Source organism: Sphaerodactylus townsendi, linkage group LG02 (genome assembly GCF_021028975.2).
Source record: "Sphaerodactylus townsendi isolate TG3544 linkage group LG02, MPM_Stown_v2.3, whole genome shotgun sequence".
Lineage (NCBI taxonomy): Eukaryota > Metazoa > Chordata > Lepidosauria > Squamata > Sphaerodactylidae > Sphaerodactylus > Sphaerodactylus townsendi.
Window position 1 is genome coordinate 29709433 of NC_059426.1, and position 6421 is coordinate 29715853.

Below are 6421 nucleotides of genomic sequence, written 5' to 3' on the forward strand. Positions count from 1 at the left end.
AAAAGAAGAGAATGGGGGGATCTCTATATTACAAGGAACCTTGGAAGGGAGTTACAGGGAGTGTTATGAACTCTGTTATGACCTGCAGTCTGGTCACCCGATATAGTACATGGAGATTAGGCTTTTGACCATTTACGAGTCCCTGGATGAATGAAGAGAGGCAGAAAGCAAATTAATGCAACAGGATTGCCCATTGGGGTTGGGAATTACACGTGTTCCTCACCTTGGTGAGCTCACTGTCTATGCCAGGGGTAGGGAACCTTTAACACTCAAAGAGCCATTTGGACCCATTTTCCACGGGAAAAGAAAACACTTGGAGCCGCAAATAATTTTTGACATTTAAAATAAAGATAACACTATATATATTGGGTTTTTTTTACGTTTTACTCCGCTCATTCTGAGAAGCGCATGGATGCGTCCACCCTGCTGCCTGCAGGGCGGGCAAGGATGGGGCCAGCGGCTCGACCTCGCCGACCACTGGGAAAGTGCTTGCCCTGCTCAAATGAGGCGGGCGAGAGGGGAAGCCCGTGGCGTACCCGGCCGCGGACCATTGGTGCGCCTGCCCTGCTGCCTGCAGGGTGGGTAAGGATGAAACCGGTGGCTCGGCGTCACCGGCCGCCGGGAAAGCGCCCACCCCGCTCCAATGGGGCGGGCGAGAGGGGAAGCCCGCGGTGCAGCCCAGCCGATCGCGGGCAGTTGGTGCACCCGCCCTGCTGCCTGCAGGGCGGGCAAGGATGGGGCCGGCGGCTCGCCTCGTGGAGCCGCAGTGCAAGGGCAGAAGAGCCGCATGCTGCTCTCGAGCCGCAGGTTCCCTACCCCTGGTCTATGCAAAGCAGAGGTTTGGGGTTTTCCCAACACTCCCTGGTTGTAGCCTGCTTATTTACTCTTACACCAGACAAGATAAGAGATCTATAAGTGTATCTTCTCAATTTAAAAAATCAAAACAAAATTGCAACTTCTTGTGGCTCCAGTTTTGATCAGGGCTACACTGGGCATGGAGAGGTGATGTTTCAACTCCTGTATAGTTTCACCAGTTGAAACTCTTCCCCCAAACAATATTGTTGGCTAAAGACATCAGTATGTCCCAGCTGGGATCACAGATTGATGCCAGTTATGTGAGACCCATCACCTCTGTATGAGGTGTCAAGCTTCTGCAACTTGTGTGACTATTGAAGCCCTTTTTTGAGCTTTTGAGCTACACTGTAGCAAACGCATGTCCTTCCCTTTACAAGGGCCGTATGATCTCTGATCACTGCATCCTTCAAGGTGAAGGTCGTCCCCTGTGCAAGTACTGGGTCATTACTGACCTGTGAGGTAATGTCAGTCATGGCATTCAAATAATTTAACAACTGGTTCCGGTGGTGGGATTCAAATAATATAAAAACTGGTTGTTTGCAAGCACCATTTTCACAACTGGTTCTGCTGAAGTAGTGTGAACCTGTTGAATCCCACCACTGGGTAATGTCACATCACAACTTGTACTAGGCAGATTATATTTATAGGGTAGTTTGCCATTGCCCTCCACAGTCATCTACTCTTTACCCCCAGCAAGCTGGGTATCTTAACAAAAGCTTGTAAATAGCCAGAATCTTCTTCACCTATGACCAAAGGAAGGATTGCCACAAGATGGTTCGTTTTTGTAGCTATAAAAGTACTGGGTCTCTTAAGCCTATGGTGAGGTCAAGAGAGTATCCATCTTGAAGGAATTTTCCAGCCATAGCTAGTTTGTCGCCTTTGAAGGATGTGTTCCCAAGCAAGCTTAATTGGATCATGCATCATAGCTGAGAATCTCTGTTGAGAGCGGACCATTTGGTCATTCCCTGGAACATTCTGTGAAGACTGCCCCATGATTGGTTGTTAGGGGTCAGCAGGTAATGGTCAGCCTTTTCCATAAAAGTATCATATTGCAAAGAATTGTCTTGTCCCTTTGTTTTTAAATTTCTTTCTAATGTTTTGTAATAAAGCTCTATTTTGCTTATAATTGGCGTGAGTTTCCTGATCAAATCCAGAAGTACTTGCGCTACTCTAAAGTGGTTGGCCTGTCGTGACAGGTGTGCCATGTACAACTAGCATGAACGTTCTTGGCAAGGCAAGTTGGGAATTTTTTGTGGACATTTCCAAGATGGTCTTAAGAGTTTCTTTAGGGAATAATATCAGTTGTGCACAAGCATTCGTAAAATAGTAATTAGGAACAAAACAGGTCTAAACTGTTCCAATTTTGTTTCTGCTAGTCTCTCAAAAAAGGATTTCAAATATATACCGTATATACTCGTGTATAAGTTGACCCGCTTATAAGTTGAGGCACCTAATTTTACAACAAAAAACTGGGAAAACTTATTGACTCGAGTATAAGTTTAGGGTGGGAAATGCAGCAGCTACTGGTAAATTAAAAAAATAAACATAGATATGGTTGGGCGCTATTTGGGGATCTCTGCCACTCACCAATCCCAAGGTCTCTGCCACCGACCTCTCCATCCCACAGCTTGTCCAGCTCACCCAGGTTGACTGACTGTTACCTGTCGAGAGCCAGGGGCTGGCTGCCGCTGAGAAAAAGGCAGAGGCAGAGAAAGTGGCTGAAAGGGGGGAGGCAGAAAAGAAGACGGGAGAGGAGGAACGCCACACAAGAATTAAGTGGGACCCTCACTTGCATATAAGTCGAGGGGGGCTTTTTCAGCACAAAAAAATGTGCTGAAAAAGTTGACTCATATGTGAGTATATAAGGTAGTTAATATCTAGTTTAAAATAATAAATCTAGTTAAATAAGCATTCCTATGCATGTTTTTTGGCCAAAAGGTTCACTATGTTCAATGGAAGTGAATAATAAGTGTGCCTTGGGTTGCATCCTATCAGTGTAATCCTAAACAGTGTTGCTCTCCTCTAAGACCATTCATATCAATGGATATATACCTGGATGTTACTCTCTTTAGGATTGCAGTGTATATCAATGATCCAGGCTAGCCTAATTTCATCAGATCTCAGAAGCTAAGCAGGGTCGACCCTCAGCAAGTATTAGAATGGGATGTCTCCAAGGAATACCGTGTTTTCCTGAAAATAAGACAAGATCTTATATTAATTTTTGCTCCAAAAGATGCGTTAGGGCTTATTTTCAAGGGATGTCTTATTTTTTTTTCCATGATTTTGCGCCCCCCACGTGACCAGATCAGCTGCGCCGGGAAATCTGTAACAAGGGCTCATTTTTGGAGTAGAGCTTATATTTCAAGCATCCTCCAAAAATCCCAAAAAATCATGCTAGGGTCTTATTTTCGGGATAGGTCTTATTTTTGGGGAAACAGGGTACCAAAATCATGATGTGGAAGCAGGCAATGGCAAACCACCTCTTGCTTTGAAAACCCCACCAGGGATTGCCATGAGTCACATGTGACTTGATGGCAAAAAAACACCAACAAAAAACTAGGGAATCCCATTACACAAAGTATGCTTTACTTCTCAGTAAATGCGCTTAGTATTGGACTCAGTGGCAGCAGAGAGTAGCAGTGGTGTAGTGGGTAAGAGCTGGTGCACTCTAATCTGGAGAACTGGGCTTGATTCCCTGCTCTCCACTTGAGCTGTGGAGGCTTATCTGGGGAACTGGATTAGCCAATGCACTCCAGCACATGCCAACTGGGTGACCTTGGGCTAGTTACAGCTCTTCAGAGCTCTCTCAGCCCCACCCATTTCACAGGGTGTTTGTTTTGGGGGTGGGGTGGGGAGGGAAAGGAGATTGTAAACTCCTTTGAGTCTCCTTACAGGAGAGAAAAGGGGATATAAATCCAAACTCCTCCTCTTTCTCCTATAATCCTAACGGCACGTTCTTGGGAGTAAGCTCCATTGAATAACATGGGAGTGGACCTGCCCTCACATCCCATTAGACTCTTCCCCAAAAAATCATATCACACAGATGGAGCAATCCTAGGCATGGCTACTCAGAAGTAAGTCCCATGTTATTCAATGGAGTTTAATCCCGTTCTTGTGAAAGTGTCCTCAGGTCTGCAGCTATAGTTTGTATCAGAGCAATTCCTAGCCGCCAGCTGCCGCCTTCCTGGAAGGTGCACAAAGGAGGTTTTGCTGCCTGCCTGCAAAGTCGACAGATCTGTTGTTACTTACATGTCCTTTCAAGTCAGGATAAATTCCGCATACCTTTTTGGTGAACTGTTGTATCTTTCTCCAGATTCTAATAGTGTGAGTGGCTGTCATTGTATTTCAGGAATCCACTGAAGTGCATTAACTGGCAGGCAAGCCTCCTCTTATCAGGCAGACACTGTTCTTTCCCATTATTGTTCCAGCCCCTGCTTTTCCCTTTATATTTGTTACACGGTTAATACTTTTTTTGTCTATTATTCCCTTTGCTCAATGTGCATTTCCTCCTTCAGTGTCAAAATAAGGTGATTGTGAATTATGAGTCCCTCCTGAGAAGAGTACTCCTGCAATCTCGTCACCTTTGCCATGAAAAACATACACTCATGAATGGGTGAGCACTTAAGAGCAGTGCACTGCTGCACATTACAGAAAATAGGCCCCCCGGTTCAAAAATACAAGACAAGTTCCCTTTTCCTTGGTTTGGTCTCGGTACAGTACTCTCATTTTCTCCCTATTATGTGGTTAGGAGTAGAGAAAATGAAAGCTTCTTTAAAAGCCCCCACATTTCTGCTGTTGCAACGGCTTCTAAGAGCAAATTGAAAACACCCCAAAAGGAACTATTTTAAGCCATATGGTTGACAAAGTGTATATTATTTTCTGTACACCTCCCATTAGTTCATATTTGTGGTGTGCACTCTGATTGGAGGGGAGGGGGGAGAAACATGTCAAATTTTACAGTAGATTTTTTTTTAAAAAAACACCACTTTCTATTTGCCCAAGAAGTGATGTAAGAATCCCTCTTCCTGTTAAGAAAAATAAATGGCTGCGAACTTTCTGCTGGAAATATCCCACAAGCAACAGTATGTAGGAATCAACTTAATTTGTTATATGTTACAAGTTTGTATTTTGATGCGATTTAGATGTGATTTTATACTTTTTATGCTGTTTATGCCAAATAAAGGCTAGATGAATGAATGTTAAGAAAAATCACAAGAAGTTTTGCAGAGGATGAACTGCTAGCAAGTGCCCCCTCATCTGAGTAAGAAATCCTTTTGAAATCTTGCATGAAAACCTGTACCAATAAATACAGAGAGTATTAGAAATCTGAATTAAACATTTTAAAATGCAAAGTTTTATGCTGAAAAAAGACTGTCCTTCCGTCTTCGACTATCTGTTTTCATTGTAGATATGAAAGTAAATTATATTTGTCCTACAACATTTAAACCTTGCTTCTCCCACTCCCAGTCTGTCGGGACAATTAGCAAGCAGAATAGCCACACAATTATCAAGTTCTCCTAAGCATTCTCTGCTTATGTCCTGGAGAGCCTTCAGAATTCTCAACGGGCAGTTTATTAGAGGCCCCAGATAAAACCCTTGCCAATGTAGGTGTGAAGAAAATGGTTAACTTGGCCTAAGAGCAGCCATCTTTGAAAGGTTTTTGCCTCTCAAAAAATAAAATGTTGTTTTCTGGCTTCTTCTAGCCTTCTCAAACTATAGCTGATTGAGTTCGTTAGCTGAAAGTCAGCAAGGCCCAGCTGCAACTGTTGATCTAACAGCCACATTCCACCGGCCCTTTGAAACCATCTCTACCTGATAACTGTAATGAGATAACAGTAACGATGGCTGCTAATTGGCAACATAATACGATTGGTTTGTATATGTCATCTGACCCCAAAATCCCTCCTATAATTGTTGTCCAATATTCATACTAACAACTTTTTTCTCCCCCTGCTTTTGATATGTGATGATGCCATCATGCTAGCCTGCTTGCACCAGGTAGGCTGGCCATGGGTGGAGGGAAGATGTCTGGAGCAAAGCTGTGCTCACTGGGAAATCTCCCCCACTCTGCCCACAAAGCAATTTAAAAGTTGTGCTGGAAATGGTGTCACTTGCTATGGAGAGAATGGAAAGTGAAAGTGGGGCTCAAAACACATTCATGCATGAAATCTTGCTTCAGTGGACATGCACCCCCATCGTACACCAGACCCCCTTACGCACAGTCGTCCCAGGATCCAATAATCCGATAATGAAAAAGCACATATGAGATAATGTAGGAGATTCAAGCCTTTACTGCATACTGGTGGTTCAAGGTTTAAAGAAAAGAGCTAGTAAATATGTGCAGAACAGTTAGTATTCCCTTGCTGGCAATTTTTTTTATCCAGTAAATGCTTTTTAACCATAGGTGCCATCTCCACAGGTCACCATGGCTCTTAGTGTTCAATTTCCTGTGGAGTCAATCGGTCCCATCTGTCAGTCTGATGGAAGATGTGCAGCCTTTTTTTGCAACAGGGGAAAAAATGTGTATTGTCGTGGTTTTTTGAGGGGAAAATCATTCCAGCTCAAA